This window comes from Solanum tuberosum, unplaced genomic scaffold (assembly GCF_000226075.1).
Source record: "Solanum tuberosum cultivar DM 1-3 516 R44 unplaced genomic scaffold, SolTub_3.0 scf00007, whole genome shotgun sequence".
NCBI lineage: Eukaryota > Viridiplantae > Streptophyta > Magnoliopsida > Solanales > Solanaceae > Solanum > Solanum tuberosum.
The window spans coordinates 135,975-152,366 of NW_006238933.1; the positions used below are offsets into that span (position 1 = coordinate 135,975).

Consider the following 16,392-nt stretch of genomic DNA (forward strand, 5'->3'; position numbering starts at 1 on the left):
AACCCACCCACTCAAATTAACCCAACTCATATCATTTCAGTGTTTTCAGTTTCCATGCTCAAATGAAACAAAAATCAAAAAATTTGTGAGGGTTCCGGTGAGCTCTAGCCTCTAAACTAGAGCCAATCGATCTCAAAATTGTTAACTTACGACGGAAATTAGCATTTTTCACAAACTTCTTTGAAGTAGTAGATAGCTTAGATGATGTCCTAGATTTATTTGTAGTCATCTCGGAGATGAAATATTAGTGATAAATGAGAAGCATTTCTGCAATTCGAATGATTCTTGAAATATGATTTTAGCTCCGACGTGGAATGTCAACGAGTCATTGATGATTCTATCTCATTTTTGAATGTTTCAAACATGTTCTTTTTATTACTAAATGATACAAAAGTTGATAAATCCATTACATAAGGCCTAATAAGATTCATCAAAAGTTGTCATAAACCATTACAATGAACCAAAAGCTACTTAGGCACAAATCTACAACCGATCCTTGGAATCTAATATTTAAAGTTTGCAAATTCAAAAATATAGTAGTAGCCACGGGCCATTTTCCCTTCATTGTCAGTTGCTTCACTCTCTTCTTCTTCACATCAGCTTGTAACTGACTGGTAGTGAATGCTTCTTTGCCCTTCCAAGTAGTCTTATTTGGAGAATATGACAGATCTGAAGGGTCGAGATTTCTCTCGCATCCCCTTTAAAAGCAATCCTTGTTTGATTCCCCTGTTTCCTATTGCTTCAAATATTCAAGACCTCTTTTCCATCCTTGTTTCTGTCTCACAAATTACCATTGGCTTCAATGGTGGATCTTCTACATTCTCGATCTCAGGATCGTAGAGCTCACCGGATCCTAACAAAAAAAATTATTTTTGTTTTTGTTGAGGTGGAAACGATGAAATGAAATGGGTGAAGTTAATTTGAGTGGGTGAGTTTGTTTTGTTTCCAATTGGGTCGGGTGGGTATGGTGGAAGATGGGTATAGTGGAAGGTGGGATATTTTAAATGCCACATGACATTTTCTTAAATTAAAGCAAAAACAATGAATTTTTAATTTATTAATTATTAATTTGTTAAGTAAAAGGGCATATAGGAGTCATTTCTATAACGACAGGGGCATATATGAACCGTTTTTTAAATGGAGGGTATATCAGCTCTAAATCATAAAGTTCGGAGGTAAATCAAGACCTTTTCCCATATATATATGATGTCAGGCCAGAAGACATTTTTTACATCATTATAATTAATTGAAAACAATTATTTTTTATGTCCTAATTTATGTGACACGTTTCATTTTTTGAGAGTCAAACAGTTTAAGTTTAAATGAAAAATTTGCTCAATGAAATCTTCAAATTTTTTACAAATGAAATTTATATATTTATAAACTATAAAAAAAAATACAATTCAAAATATTTAAAAATATATTAAAAAATATTACCATTAAAAATAGTCTTATTTGATTCTTGAAATTCAAGATGTATCACATAAATTGCAACAAATAAAGTATTTTCGAGAAACATGAGAGTGACATCTTACTCGTTCAGACTGGTTGTGAGTAGCAGCAGCTCTGCTCCTTTTTGTTGAAAATGAAGAAATTTTGGATCCTTTTTTCTCATCCTCATCCTCATTATCTTTTGACTCCTTGTGTGAGTTGACACCAAAGTTTAATACACTATCCAACAATTTGACATATATATCTTAAAAAAATAGTAATATCACTTCACTAAAGAAAAGGAATAACTACTTAAAAAGTAATAATTATTCTATTCTCCCACAAACAATGCTATCACTTATTTTAAGTTGCTATAAGTTTCAAAACTCTCTTTCTTTCTTACTTCATGTTAACTCAAATTAACTGATACTTTCTTGTGCACTTTTAATTATTATGATTTTCTTTTTAGAGTCAAACAATAAAAATTTGCTCTTAAACTTTGACTAAGAGCAGTGCGATTTTCCCTTTTACTTGGTCTGAAAAAAATTGAATTAGTAGGAGTGGACTTCGAATAACAAAAGGTTATACCAAAACAATAACTTGAAACTATGGTAGTGAAACAATAACATGATACTAAGGCAGTGAAATAATAATAATAGCATGATACTAGGGTAGTATTTGGCTGAAAATATTGTCTTTTCATGTTTGATTGGTCAAAAATTTTAAAAAATATTTTCTAAAAAATAAAGTTGCTTAAAAAAGGAAAAATCACATTACTAATAGAATAACAATTAAGTTCTATAAGGAAAAATCACATTACTAAATAAACTTATGTTGTGCCGCATGGAATCATAGGAAGTATACTGTAACTATGCATAAAAGGAAATCATATTCTTACTTGAGCTCTGCTATGAGAAATGAAATCATGATTATTCACGATCTTATTTTTATTATGCTTAAAGGTGTTCTCAGGTGACTCCGTAGATGTTGTGGTAAGTACTCTTTACGCACCCAAACTTCTCTCTCCCGTTTCAATAGTGTCTCCCCGACTCACGGTCTGGTCAGCCATATAGTTATGTTGTCCCTCGTATACCATTGATTCGATCAAGTTCTTAACCTCTTCATTCCCGAAAGACTCGGTAATCCCAAAGTCTTTCGAAATCTCCTCAAAGCTAGATCCTATTCCCACACCTGCCATCTCCGCATCACCACTGCATGATGCAACACGTGTGGAGCAGTCAACTAAACATTTGTTGGTCATCCCCGTCCCGGACACGTGCGTGGATGGGGCCACTGATTATAGTTTGGCGTGTTAGTGGAACTTGTTGGAACTAAGGCATCTACGGCAATAGTATCTATGGCCGTAGTTGTCTGAGTTTCAGGAAGACAATCATCAAATCAACTCACGAAATCATCATCCTCTCTATCTCCACCCCCGTCCACGGGGGAATTCTGGTGATGAGCTTGGTTCACTATGGATTCAAGTGTGCCACCTGCAGCAGCATATGGTTTATTGTCACACGCGTATTTTGTTGGAGAAGGAGTCGATAAAGGCTTATTAGGCACGCGTGGAGGACCTAAGCCATGCATCACTACCTGTCCGTTTTCCCATGTTAGCTCTGCTAATTCATAATCCATCCTTCATAACAATAAAAATCAAAAAAATATTAATTAAACCCTAGAATTTATGCTAAATAAAAATCAATAAACGAGTAAGAATCAACAAGAGAGATTACTCAGATGCTAAGCATGCTCATCACCTCAACGGCGCGAAGTTAGAATTTCAACTTTATAGATTTTAAATTTTACAATTATGATTTTAAGTGATTGTAACTATTCAAAAAATTTACTTATATTTATTTAATGAATTTATCAACATAAATATACTATTTGAGAAAATTCTACTGAATTTGACTGAACCCTCATGCAGGCTATTAGCTTTGTCGTTGCATCACCTCTAAACCTCTAAAATTGTGAATTTGAATCACCCAGAGAGTCGAAAAGGTGAAAACCCTTATGGAAGGATAAAAAAGAGAGAGAGAAGAAGAGAGAAATATACTATGGGGCATCAGTTACAAAGGAATTATTTGAATTAAAGTGAGAGCTAAGAACAAGGTTTAGATGAGACGGGGAGCCGTCTAGTCGCCAGCTGGATACACACTGAGTCATATCTTGAAAGCTAAACAAGAGAGCGTGCGCAATGGCGGAATCAGAAATTTTAATAAGGAGTTTAAAATTTGAGAAGTAAATACTCGAACTAGTAGAAGGGAATTCGACATCTATTATACATATCTAAAAAATAATTTTAATCATGTATAAATAGTAATATTTTTTGCCAAGAAAATTCAGATGAACCCCTTCATTATATGCTACCTCCGCCCTGGGCGTGCGTTACGTTCTTGATAATCTTGAGGAGTTTTTTTTTCCAATTTAAAAAAGAACTTACTTCTAATTTTTTTCATAGTACAAGCAACCAAGGAAAATGGAAATGCTTATACATATAGATAAAGAATAGACCTACGTCAGACGTGTGATGTAGAAATATGTGGTGCTGATGCGTTTTTAAAGAATTTAGAGCGTCACATGTCAGGCTGAACTGACATATCACTTATTTCGTTTCAATTTATTTGACACAGTTTATTTGATTTGATGTTTACCAAATTAACTTTAGAGTCTATTTGGCATTGATGCTCAAAATTATTTATTTTTAAAAGCACTTTTTTAAAATAACTATTTAGAAAAATGTTTTTTTAAAAAACGATTTGTATTTGGCTAATTAATTTGAAATGCGTTTTTTATAAGTAAATTGTGTTTGACTAATTTATTTGTTTTTTAAAAAAGTACTTTTGAGAGTCAAATTACAAAAAGAAACAAGAACCAATGTACTTTTAATATTAAACTTATTTTATAAGGATAAACTATTTTACATGTTTATTTTAAAAGTTTTAAACAAATTTTTATTTTTATTAAATTAAAATTTATATATTCAAATTTTCAATCAATATTATATATTTTTTTGGGAGGCGGAAATCTTCAATTCTTATTTTTTTTCTTTTTCTAATCTTGCAAAAATATTGTTATTACCTTTTTTTCTACTTCTGAAAATAATAGGTAAAATAATATATAATTTATAAAATATAAAATATAAAATATAAAATAATATATAAACGTAAAATAAAATAAACAATGTATTATATAAAAATAAAAAATAAAATTCTTAGAAGAAACTTAACTAAACTTATGAGATATGTTAATTAATTAATAAGTGATATACTGGTAAATATGTATATATGTAAGGGATATTTTAGTCTTGAAAAAAATAATTTTCTGCTTCTGCTTTTCTAAAAAGAAGAAATTTTTAGCGTCTTCTCAACAACAAAAAAACTGATTTTGCTTCCATTTAAAAGTAGTTTTATTGAATTGCTAAACGCTAAATTTTTCTTTAAAAAATATTGTTTTTTCTCAAAATAAGTGTTTCTAGCCTTCAACAACAATGTCAAACAGGCTCTTAGTAAAGTTATTTTAATGCTTATTTTAGTTGACTTTTCTTTATATAAAGTGTTAAATGGAACTCAATAATGATAAAAGGGATGATGCCATTAATTTGTTGTCAAATAAGAAAACATAATATTCTTTTCGGGACAAATTAAAAACAAAGAGTCTTACATAAACTGAGACAGAAAGAGTAGTATGTTAGATTTGTTGGTACCCATGTGTTAGAGGTGGAAAATGAACAGGTTAAATCGAATTTAGGCAGATTTTACATGAGTTGAATAAATTAATAAATAGACGGATTATTGTCCGTACAAAAGTTACTTGTGATGAAATAGATTTTAAAATGGGTTAAAAAAAATATTTTACATAAATGAATACAAAAGAAAGTATACTATGTTTTTGTTTTAACATATTTAAATGAAATCGATAAGTTTTATATACAGTAATATACACATAATTCTTTTTACCTATATATAGTTAAATATTACTTTTTTCATGAAGGTATTCAATTGAAGATTCTTTATAAGTATAGTTACAGACATACCAAAATATGGTGATTTAGAAGAATATTGAAAAGATATTTTTTTGTGATACTTTTTCACAAGATTGAAAAATGAGAATGTTAATCATTTATTTGGTTGGTTATTTGAATTTCGCTTTATTAATGAGAGTTTAATTTTCCAACTTGTAATTTCTTCTTTATTTTCTCTTTTTTAACCCTATTTATTTATTTTTTTTAAAAAGAGATTGAGAAATATAAATTCCAAATAAAAGGTTATCCATTTGATTCCTTCATAATTTATTTAAAATGGTGACCTCTGTAATATATGAATTTTAGTTAGTTGAATAATTATGTTTAAAAAAAAAGTAGTTGGCAGAATATTCTCTTAAATTTTCTACTTCTCTTTCATGTCTGATAAAGGATAGTTAGAACATTTACATCTGGATTTTTTCTTTAAAAAAATATTGACTTAATTTTTTTACCAACAGGCATTTAGGTGTCTTCTTAGGCAAATGGTCTAATAGACCCTTATACTTGTATGAATTTATATTGTGAACCCTTTTACTTAACTCTTTATCAATTAAACCCTTAAATTTAATAAAACACAATTTATCAAACCCCTCTAACCATTGACTAGGCTTATATGGCATCAATATGGTTGAGTTGGCAAAAGTGTGTGAATTCATTCTCCTTAAGGCGAGTGATATCCTATTTAAGTTTAAAAAATATTAAAAGATTAAAAAAAAACAATAAAATAATAAAACTTTTAAAAAATAATAACTAAAAAAAGCTTTCTTCTTCAGCCAACCGGTTCACCTCCATTTTTGGCAGGGGCGGACCCACGTGTTGAGGTTTGGATGCTCGAGCACCCATTGACCCCGACGGAAACTTTGTATATGTATATAGAAAATACTGAAAATGTTATATAATGTATTTCTCAGCACTCATTAAACCAATGGTCTAGTGGGTGAGTTGGTTCCAAACTTGAATTTTAAAGTCGTTAGTGCCTTGTATCTAGGGTTCGAATCCTGGTAAATGCTTATCTTTTTGTTGAAAAAAGGTAAACTGAAATTCTTCTTAGTTTTTAACTTCTTTTTATACTTTTTCACTCCAGAATTTTTGCTTATTTCTTTTATGTTTTTCCACTTTTCTATTTTTTGTATTTCATTTACTAACTAAATTATAAAAATATTGGTAAGCATCTAGAAAGATTATTTCTTTTTGGCTAGTAACTTTATGTTAAATGAATTGAGCACCCACAATCATCAGATCTTGGATCCGCCACTGATTTTTGGCCATCTCCATCCCTGTCCAATCCATTTTTCTTTCTTCTTCACACTCTTGTCATATTCTTTAGTAGATCTTCGCATTGGCACCTAGAGAGAGAGGACACAGGCCAATGAAAGAAGAACGAGGCGGGTGAGGATGGGATTTGGTCACGACAGCGAAGAGGTTTTTCGGTCAGATCTGGTGGCCATGGTGCGACGGAGATGAAAACGGGTGAGGAAGAGAGTACGTATGGTCGCCGGCAAAAGTTGCGACGACAACTGAGACGATGACGACGGCGAAGGGCTTTAGATTTAGACCTTTCAAGGTGGGAATGGGGAGATAAAGTATGGAGTTTCAAACTTTATTTTTAAAGAATAAATTAAAAATTTATTATTTTATATTTTATTATATAATTTTGGTTAATAGTTTTAAAAATAGTTAATAAACATAATTATGACATGTCATTAATTTAGGTGAGTGGATTTGATATATCATTTATTTAAGGGCGAGTGAATTACACACATGATAAGAGGGTTTACAAATCTTCTTTTGGTTGAGTGTAAGGATTCAGTTGATAAAGGGTTAAATAGAAGGGTTCATAATACAAACGCGTACAAATATAAGGGTCCATTATACCATTTCGCTGTCTTCTTATAAAGGAATTCTCCCCTTAGGATTTCAAACATTCTGTGTCATTGGTAAAAAAATTATCATTAGCCAAAGTTTTACACTATAGTTCATTTCTTTATTCATAATTTTATATTACTATGAATACATCCAGAATATACGCTCTACAAATTTAAAATGAAAACAATGATGTCTGAATAAAATTATTAGTCTAAAATAAAATTATACTAAGGGACTTTAAATATATACACAAAAAATAATATTAATTTAGGATTGCCTTTTTTATTCTTGCATACTATTTGTTTTTCGTGTAATATTCTTAAAAGACATTAAGTGATTAACTTTACATAGTAATATTATTATTTATAAAAGTAAGAATTAATTCTAGTCAATAAAAGATTGGTTATTTGTTTGCAATATATACCTTGGATATTATTGTAAAAAAATTATTTGTGTTATTTTATTCAAAGTTCTAAAATATTTGTGATAGTAGTTAGTTCATCTTTCTTTCTATTTTATTTCAATTTTGTATCTTTCTTTTTGTATAATGTTCAATATTTTTTTGAGTAAAATTAAAATCATAAAATTGACATTTAAAATTGTTTGGGGCTTAAAGCAAATGATTTACTATCCTCACCCTTGAGCCATCATTGTAACACATATTTCTTAAATATTATTTTTTTGTCTCAATTTATGTGATAACACATATTTTTTAAATTATTAGTACTCTCTTTATCTCAATTTGTGTGACATTTTTATATTTTAATAGACTTAAACTATGTAAAACTTTATCAATATTTTAACGTATATATTAATCATGTTTATATGACAAAAAATGTCACTTATAGTACTTTGTTGTCATGACCTAGAAATGGTTGTGATGAGACTTGTCAATTCCCACCAAGACAAGTCAGCCTCAACCCAATAAAAATGAAAGAAATGCGAAAATATAAAGCAAGAACAAGATAAAGCGAACAAATTATTCTTTCTATTAAAACCCCCAAAAATCTAGTTGTCACGTATACATCCACTAATACTTAAAGTGCGAAATTGAAATAATTACAAGTGTCATACTTTGTTTCTCAACTAGGTCAAAGCATAAAGAAAAGAAAAAGTGGGTCTGTCGGGATGTCAAGCAACTACCTCTCAAGTCCTTCAACAAGCCTCGGAAAGTGAGAATAAGAGCAATCACGCTAGATCGGATTCGAAACCTACACAAGTGTATATAGAAGCAAGGAGTGAGTACCAACCACATGGTAGCCAACAAGCAACCTAATAAACAAGACATCAAGCTAGAAATCGAATACCCCTTACACACCAACCGAACGTCCTCATACTACAACATGCATAGAATTCAGCCCAACATAACAGTTTTACAATACATGGCTCACAAGGCTCAATATTCATAGTTCAATTCTCACAATTCAACAACCAAACAAATCAAGTAAATCCATCTCAATGTCAAGTAGATCAATCACACGAAACAAGTACATCAATCACAAGTTGCAAGTAAATCACACATAAGCATAGAAATGCGTCAAATCGCAATAATTAATCTCTCGCCGGAATCATTTCCCGTCAGCTTTATATCAATTCACTAGCCGGAAATGACCTCGACATAATAAAAATAAATCACAATAATCAATCTATCGCCAGAATCATTTTCCATCGGTTTTATATCAATTCACTAACTGAAATGACCTCGGCATAATAACAATTGTCGATAAAGACCTTAGCATCATAACATTCACCGGCAAAGACCTCAACATCATAGCAATCGTCGGCAAAGACCTTGGCATCATAACACTTGCCGGTAAAGACCTCAACATCATAACACTCGCCTACAAAGACATCCGCATCATAACACTCACCGGCAAAGACCTTGACATCATAACACTTGTCGACGATTCAACATTGTCAAAAATTATTTTATTGTCTATTGTCATGATCAGTAACCAGGATAAAGGCATTAAGACTTTTTAATGGTTTCTAAGTTTGATATAGGGTATATAAAATAGTGTATCTACAGGATAACACATTTAGAAACCACCTATGTAAGTGTGAAGTGTAAGTCACTTCAAGGAGAATCCGATAAGTCCAGTTCTCTAAGCACTTATTAACCAAGATGTGTTCATGGTTGAAACGAACAGAACAATGAGAACCAAAAAAAGTTCAAGGGATTGATTGTGTGATTTATGTTGTCTAGGTATACACCAAAGCTCGATGGTTCAAAGATATCAAATCTACTGATTGATCGAGTAAATCCGATATATGTTCACTACGAAAAGTTCAAAGGAAAATCCTACTTATCCAGATGTAATTAATCCTTACTTATGGGACACACGAATTTTCATGCATATGCTTTAACAATAGCCATTCCCCATTCATGTGGGGGATTGTTGGGTTTAAGCAAACTATGAATGAGAAATAAAGATGAATGAGAAATTGAGAAATGTGGGGGAACCAATATAGAGGGAAAATAAAAAATCATTTCAAATGAAAAGTTATTTCTCCCATATTGGTAGAAGAAAGGAAAAGGGTTTTCCTTATATTAGGAAACATTTCTTATAGCTCTTAAAGGGTTAAGTAGAAGGTGCCCTCTCGCGCCATCGTCGTCGCTTGGCTTCGACTTCGGCTTTGGCAAATGATTGATTGATAATTTTTTAGGTAAAATTTATTTAATCAATCTCATTAATTAATTTCTTTTTTAAAAAAATTAATTCAAAATGTTAGTTAACTAATTAACAAAATTAATTTCGCGTAGCAGAATTGTTTGAAAATTTGTGTAACGGTAAAGCCGCTCAGAAGGAACATGTTCCTTCCGAACAAACACTTATTTTCCCAAAAGACACAAACGTTCTGAAAATACATGTCTGAACATGTGCATTCACTTGTTGTAGTTCGCTATAAATAGAGAGACTTCTCTCATTTTTCAAACACGAAAATTTTTCTCTCTTCTGCATACATTTTCTTACAAATAAAATTGTCGATCGACTGAGTCTGTGTGTGTGCTTTCGTTGCTGATTTTTTAGTTCGCTGAAATTATTGATGTTTGAGGTACCGCTACTTCTGTAATAATTAATTTGTTTTATCTTGGGAGGAATTAACTACAACCTCGAATACTTAATGGGATTAAATTTCTTAAGGATACACAGTGAATTCTGTGGACTTGAATTATTTATTTTGTCTGTCTATTGACACAGTTTTTGTTTTACTAACTGAATACATGAGTTAACATATTGATTGACTTTGAAAAACCAAGATGAATGTTATTATAGAAACAAAATACTTGAAAACAATGTCAATAGAAAAACTCTATGACAAATTTTAAAATCTATGAGATAAGGAAACTTTAAAGCCCGAAGAATTCTCTCTCAAGAAGAGAAAAGAACCTGATCCTTAAAAGTACACAGGACGAAGACTTTTGTGATGAACACTAATAAGAAAGAAGAATTTTACCAACAAAAATTTTTGTTGCTATATATGGAGTGTTGTTGTTAAAAGTACTATTGACAACGATAAAAAGTTGTTGCACGTCGTTGCTATAAACTCCACTGCAAAAACTTTCGCGACAACAAATAATATTGTTGTCAAAACTTAATTTTAATACAACAATAAAATTATTATAATAGAATATATTTCATTGTAAAAAGTCATATAGTTGTGACTTCTAAAAATATTTAGCAACAAAAGTAAGTATTGTCATAATTAAATTTATTTTTGCCAACAATGCTAATGTGTTATTTATTTTTCTCACAAGAAGTGTTATTTTGTCCATAAATTTTCAATGAATATCAACAAAAATTATAAATTTTATATAAGTATAATTTTTGAATACATATAAACTAATAATATTATACCAGTATGAAAATCAATCCATAATGTTGCTTTAACAAATCAATTACGTTAAAATCAATGAAATTCCTAAAAGTATATTTCTATTACAAGAATATTAGTCCAATCACTATAGAAAATTTAATAAAAATTTTTTTTTCTAACGTCGTCCTTTGTATGTGCCATAGTACATAACCATCAATTTTACCCATATTCATCTAATGCGATCCTCTTCCTGATAAATATATTACTCTTTTCGTTTCATTTTATCTGAACATCATTTGATTTGAAAATATATTTTTTCTTAAAAAATACTTTTAAAATTTGTGATCTAAAATAATGCTTAGATTTTTGTATAGCCGTAAATCATTTTATTAAAGGTAAAAGTGAAATTTTAAAGTCAAAATGTTTTTAATTATGCTAGGGTGACAATTTGTTTTTGAGATGGACTAAAAAGGAAAGGGTGTCATATAAAATGGGATAGAAGGATTTTTTTTCCCGCTTTTTACACATATTATATTCCTGATAAAAGTAATACTTTTTAAAAGAATAAATAAGTAGAAAATAATCTTTTTATCTTCTTAATCTCATTTTAACAATTAAAATAGACTAGCCCAATGTACCTTTTTAAGTGATAATTTTATTTTGTTAGAAATTCAGGCCAAAGGGGAGGTTAGTTGGGTATTTGCCCTGAGTTTGTTTATGACTCTATAAATTGAGATTCATTCTTTCTAACTTGGTATCATTCAAAATGTAGTCTTAGGGGTTTTGAGAGTTTTGTGCGGGAGCGGAGCAGTGAACATAAGTGATACATTAATATATGTCATATATAAAAAAGATCTTAATAATTTCATCATTAACTAGATAAAAAAATATTATAGTAAATTATAAAATGTTTTTTCTGTTAATATTTTTCGAATTGAAGTAAGATAAGCATTTTCTAATAAAAAATATTATTAGGAAAAAAACTGTTTTAATAATAATAATAATAATAATAATAATAATAATAATAATAATAATAATAATAATAATAATAATAATAATAATAAATAATTTAATAATAATAGTAATATATTTATTTGAAAAAAGGCATTTTGACCCATTATGTAACAATAGGGATATTTTTGGACAAAACAATTAACAACCAGAGCATTTTACACCAAATTATTAACTGGGGGAATTTTAGTTAAATTTTGCACAATTTAATGGCATTTTGATCCTTTATCGTATTATAAAATGCAATAATTAACAACTTAAAATACTTACGACATAAAAAAATTTGATTGACTCTCAAAATTATATCAATGTCACATAGGGCATAGGAAGTAACGTATATTATTTGAAATAACATTAAAAGTATTATAGATCAAAATAATTAATAACTTAAAAATTTAAAAGACATATAAAAAATTTAAATGATTCTCAAAATTTTATCAGTGTCACATAAATTGGGACATAGGGAGTAATATACATTATTTGAAATTTAAGTTATAATTAACTAGGGGCATTCAGTTTAATTTCACATAATTTAATGACATTTTGATCCTTTATCGTATTATAAATCACAATAATTAACAATTTAAATGTTTAAAACACAACAAATTTGGCTGACCCTCAAAATCATATTACATGAAATATAGAATGTAACGTATATTATTTGAAATGACATTAAAAATATTATAAATCAGATAATTAACAACTTATTTTTTTTTAAAAAAAACATATAAAAAATTTAAATGATTTTTTTGAAATTCTATTAATGCCACATAAATTGAGACGTAGAGAGTAATATACGTTATTTGAAATTCTATTATAAATCGCACAAATTAAAAAAATTTGGTTGACTCTCGAAATTCTATTAGTGCCAAAAAAATTAGGATAGAGAAAAACATATATTATTTAAAAACGACGTAGTATTATAAATCACAATAATTAACAACTTAAAAGTTTAAAAAGACATAAATTTTTTAATTAACTCTCAAAATTCTATCTATATTATATAGATTGAGATAGAGAAATAACATTTATTATTTTTAAAAAAATTAAATCATAATATAATGAACAATTTAAAATATTAAAATCAAGCTCTAAATTTCATCCTATCACATAAATGTATTGACTAGCTAGTAGGGGCTCATGTATTACTTTACTATTACACATAACTAGTATACGGGCCCGCGTGTTGCGCGGATAATTAAAATGTAATAGTTTTATAATTAAAAATAACTAATAAAATATATTATGCATTTAATAATATATTTAATTTATTACTATTATAATAATAATAATAATAATAATAATAATAATAATAATAATAATAATAATAATAATAATAATAATAATAATAATAATAATAATAATAATAATAATAATAATAATAATAATAATAATAATAATAATAATAATAATAATAATAATAATAATAATAATAATAATAATAATAATAATAATAATAATAATAATAATAATAATAATAATAATAATAATAATAATAATAATAATAATAATAATAATAATAATAATAATAATAATAATAATAATAATAATAATAATAATAATAATAATAATAATAATAATAATAATAATAATAATAATAATAATAATAATAATAATAATAATAATAATAATAATAATAATAATAATAATAATAATAATAATAATAATAATAATAATAATAATAATAATAATAATAATAATAATAATAATAATAATAATAATAATAATAATAATAATAATAATAATAATAATAATAATAATAATAATAATAATAATAATAATAATAATAATAATAATAATAATAATAATAATAATAATAATAATAATAATAATAATAATAATAATAATAATAATAATAATAATAATAATAATAATAATAATAATAATAATAATAATAATAATAATAATAATAATAATAATAATAATAATAATAATAATAATAATAATAATAATAATAATAATAATAATAATAATAATAATAATAATAATAATAATAATAATAATAATAATAATAATAATAATAATAATAATAATAATAATAATAATAATAATAATAATAATAATAATAATAATAATAATAATAATAATAATAATAATAATAATAATAATAATAATAATAATAATAATAATAATAATAATAATAATAATAATAATAATAATAATAATAATAATAATAATAATAATAATAATAATAATAATAATAATACAAATCATTAACTTATTTATTTGAGCACATTCAATTAATATTATTAAACACAATTTAATTTAATTTATTAGAATATTATGCCTATAAGCTATCAGCTAAGATTTTAGTTTTTTTTAAAATAATACATATAGCTATGTCAGCTAAGCTTTTAGGTTTTTTTTAATAATATATTATATTAAGAAATTTCTAAGGATACTATTAATTGTATGATTATTTTATCTTGGGATAAGGCATAAGTATCCCCTAGACTATGACCGAAATCAACAACAGTCAGAGAGAAGTGTTCTATTCTATTCAACAATAGAATGTTGATGAGAACTGTGCATCAATTATTGAAAGTTGAAGAGAAGTGCTCCAACATAACCAAAAAAAAATTGAGTTGGAGAGAAACTGTTCCAACACCTGAAAGTTGGAGAAAAGTGTTCCAACACAATCAAGAAAAAAAAAAATTGAGTTGGAGAAAAGTTCTCCAACAATCGAAGGTTGAAGAGAAGTGTTTCAACAACTGAAGACTTGAGAAAAGTGCTCCAATACAACAACGACAAGAAGAAAAGGGCATGAGTATATAACTTTAAATTACGAGAGTGTTGGAATTATAATTTAAAGTTGTAGTAGGAATCCTAAGTTGCTTAGACTTGTTATTTGGTATTTATTTAATTTATTTCTGGTTAGAATTTGTTTGTCCTAATTCATGTTGGAATAGATTTTCTAGTTCTAGTTTAATTGATTTCTTAGTATTATAAATATGGATATCTTATCACATATTTTCTAGGAATAAGATTCAAAAAGATTTTTGAGTTTATGAATAAAATATTCTCCTTCAGTAGTCATTAGATTGCATTTCTTTCAGAAATGGTAAGTTCTCTACCACTCTTTGTGGGATTCTATCCTAACCTAGTTGGGTTTGACCACTTTTATTTTTATTTGAGGGTGTAATTTGGGTGACATCAATCACGAGACTAGCTATTCAATAATTTATCCATCTCGCCTCAACTTTCGATGTCAATTTATTCGGATAGTCAAATGGCTCTGATATTTTATGAGAGGACGAAACATGTTGAGCTCAATTTTCACTGACAAAAATATCTATGTGGTTTGAACTCTCTTTTTTTTATTCGATCTAAAGATCAACTTGTTGATATCTTCACCAAATTCCTATTTGGACCACTGCATATTCAAATTCTTGACAAATTGAACATCACTTTGTTCCTCTCCTTGGGTGGGGGGGGGGGAGGTTTCACAACAGAAATGCAAATAAGAAACAAACAAATTGTATACAAATTTATATTTTCTTTTGGTATTTTTATTTATACTTATATAAATTGAATAGTCTTGTACATTGGAAATACACAAGAAAGGTATTCCCAAATATTTAATTCCTAAGACTATAAACTTCAACAGTCTTACTTTTAATAAAAAAAAAATATGCTATATTTTGTGGTTCACACAATTTGTATGAGGCTTTATTTTGTTTCACAAATTAATGAAACTAAATCTAACATTTTTTTAAGTTTTCAAAATTTTTGATCCATCAACTGGTAAAACATGAAATAAAAAAAAAATCAAAATACAAACTTGTGTTAATTGTTATGTGATAAAAAGTACAATACCCATCAGTAGTGGTGGGGGTGCCACGCCACCCCCGAACTTCGACGGAAACTCTATATATACATAGGTATATATATATAATATTTATATTTATATAAAGCGTGCCACCTACAGAACAAAATTGGCTTGTGGTGCCACGGTAGGAGGGCAACTTTAGAAGGCTGATGTTGCGGGTTCGAATTTCATTTGTACCTATTTTTTTGAGAAAGACATTGTTTTAAGAAAAAGGAAATTGCTACACACGTTCTTTTAAGAAAAATTAGAGAACTAAAATTAATTTATATCGAAAAGACGAATAATTTAATCAAATATAAAATTAATTTAATCGATAAGTCTATTTGGCACCCACGGAGTCTAAATCCTGGATCCGCCACTGATTAGTGTACAACTTTTAGCCTTTATGCTATGTTTTATGTATCTATAT

The 16,392-nt window shown here is 27.6% G+C and overlaps 1 long non-coding RNA gene across 4 annotated transcripts; it reads right to left on the reverse strand.

Annotated features, from left to right (window-relative positions):
* Positions 1 to 345: 345 nt before the first annotated feature.
* Positions 346 to 3,566, reverse strand: LOC102582678 (uncharacterized). Of its 4 annotated transcripts, none has more exons than XR_001473468.1 (3): positions 3,387 to 3,566; positions 1,536 to 3,070; positions 346 to 853 (listed from the first exon to the last, which is right to left on the reverse strand). It is a non-coding gene; the product is annotated as an uncharacterized lncRNA (long non-coding RNA). The 4 variants fall into 4 exon arrangements; XR_001473467.1 differs by having other exon boundaries at positions 3,337 to 3,566; XR_001473465.1 differs by having other exon boundaries at positions 3,168 to 3,566.
* Positions 3,567 to 16,392: the final 12,826 nt, after the last annotated feature.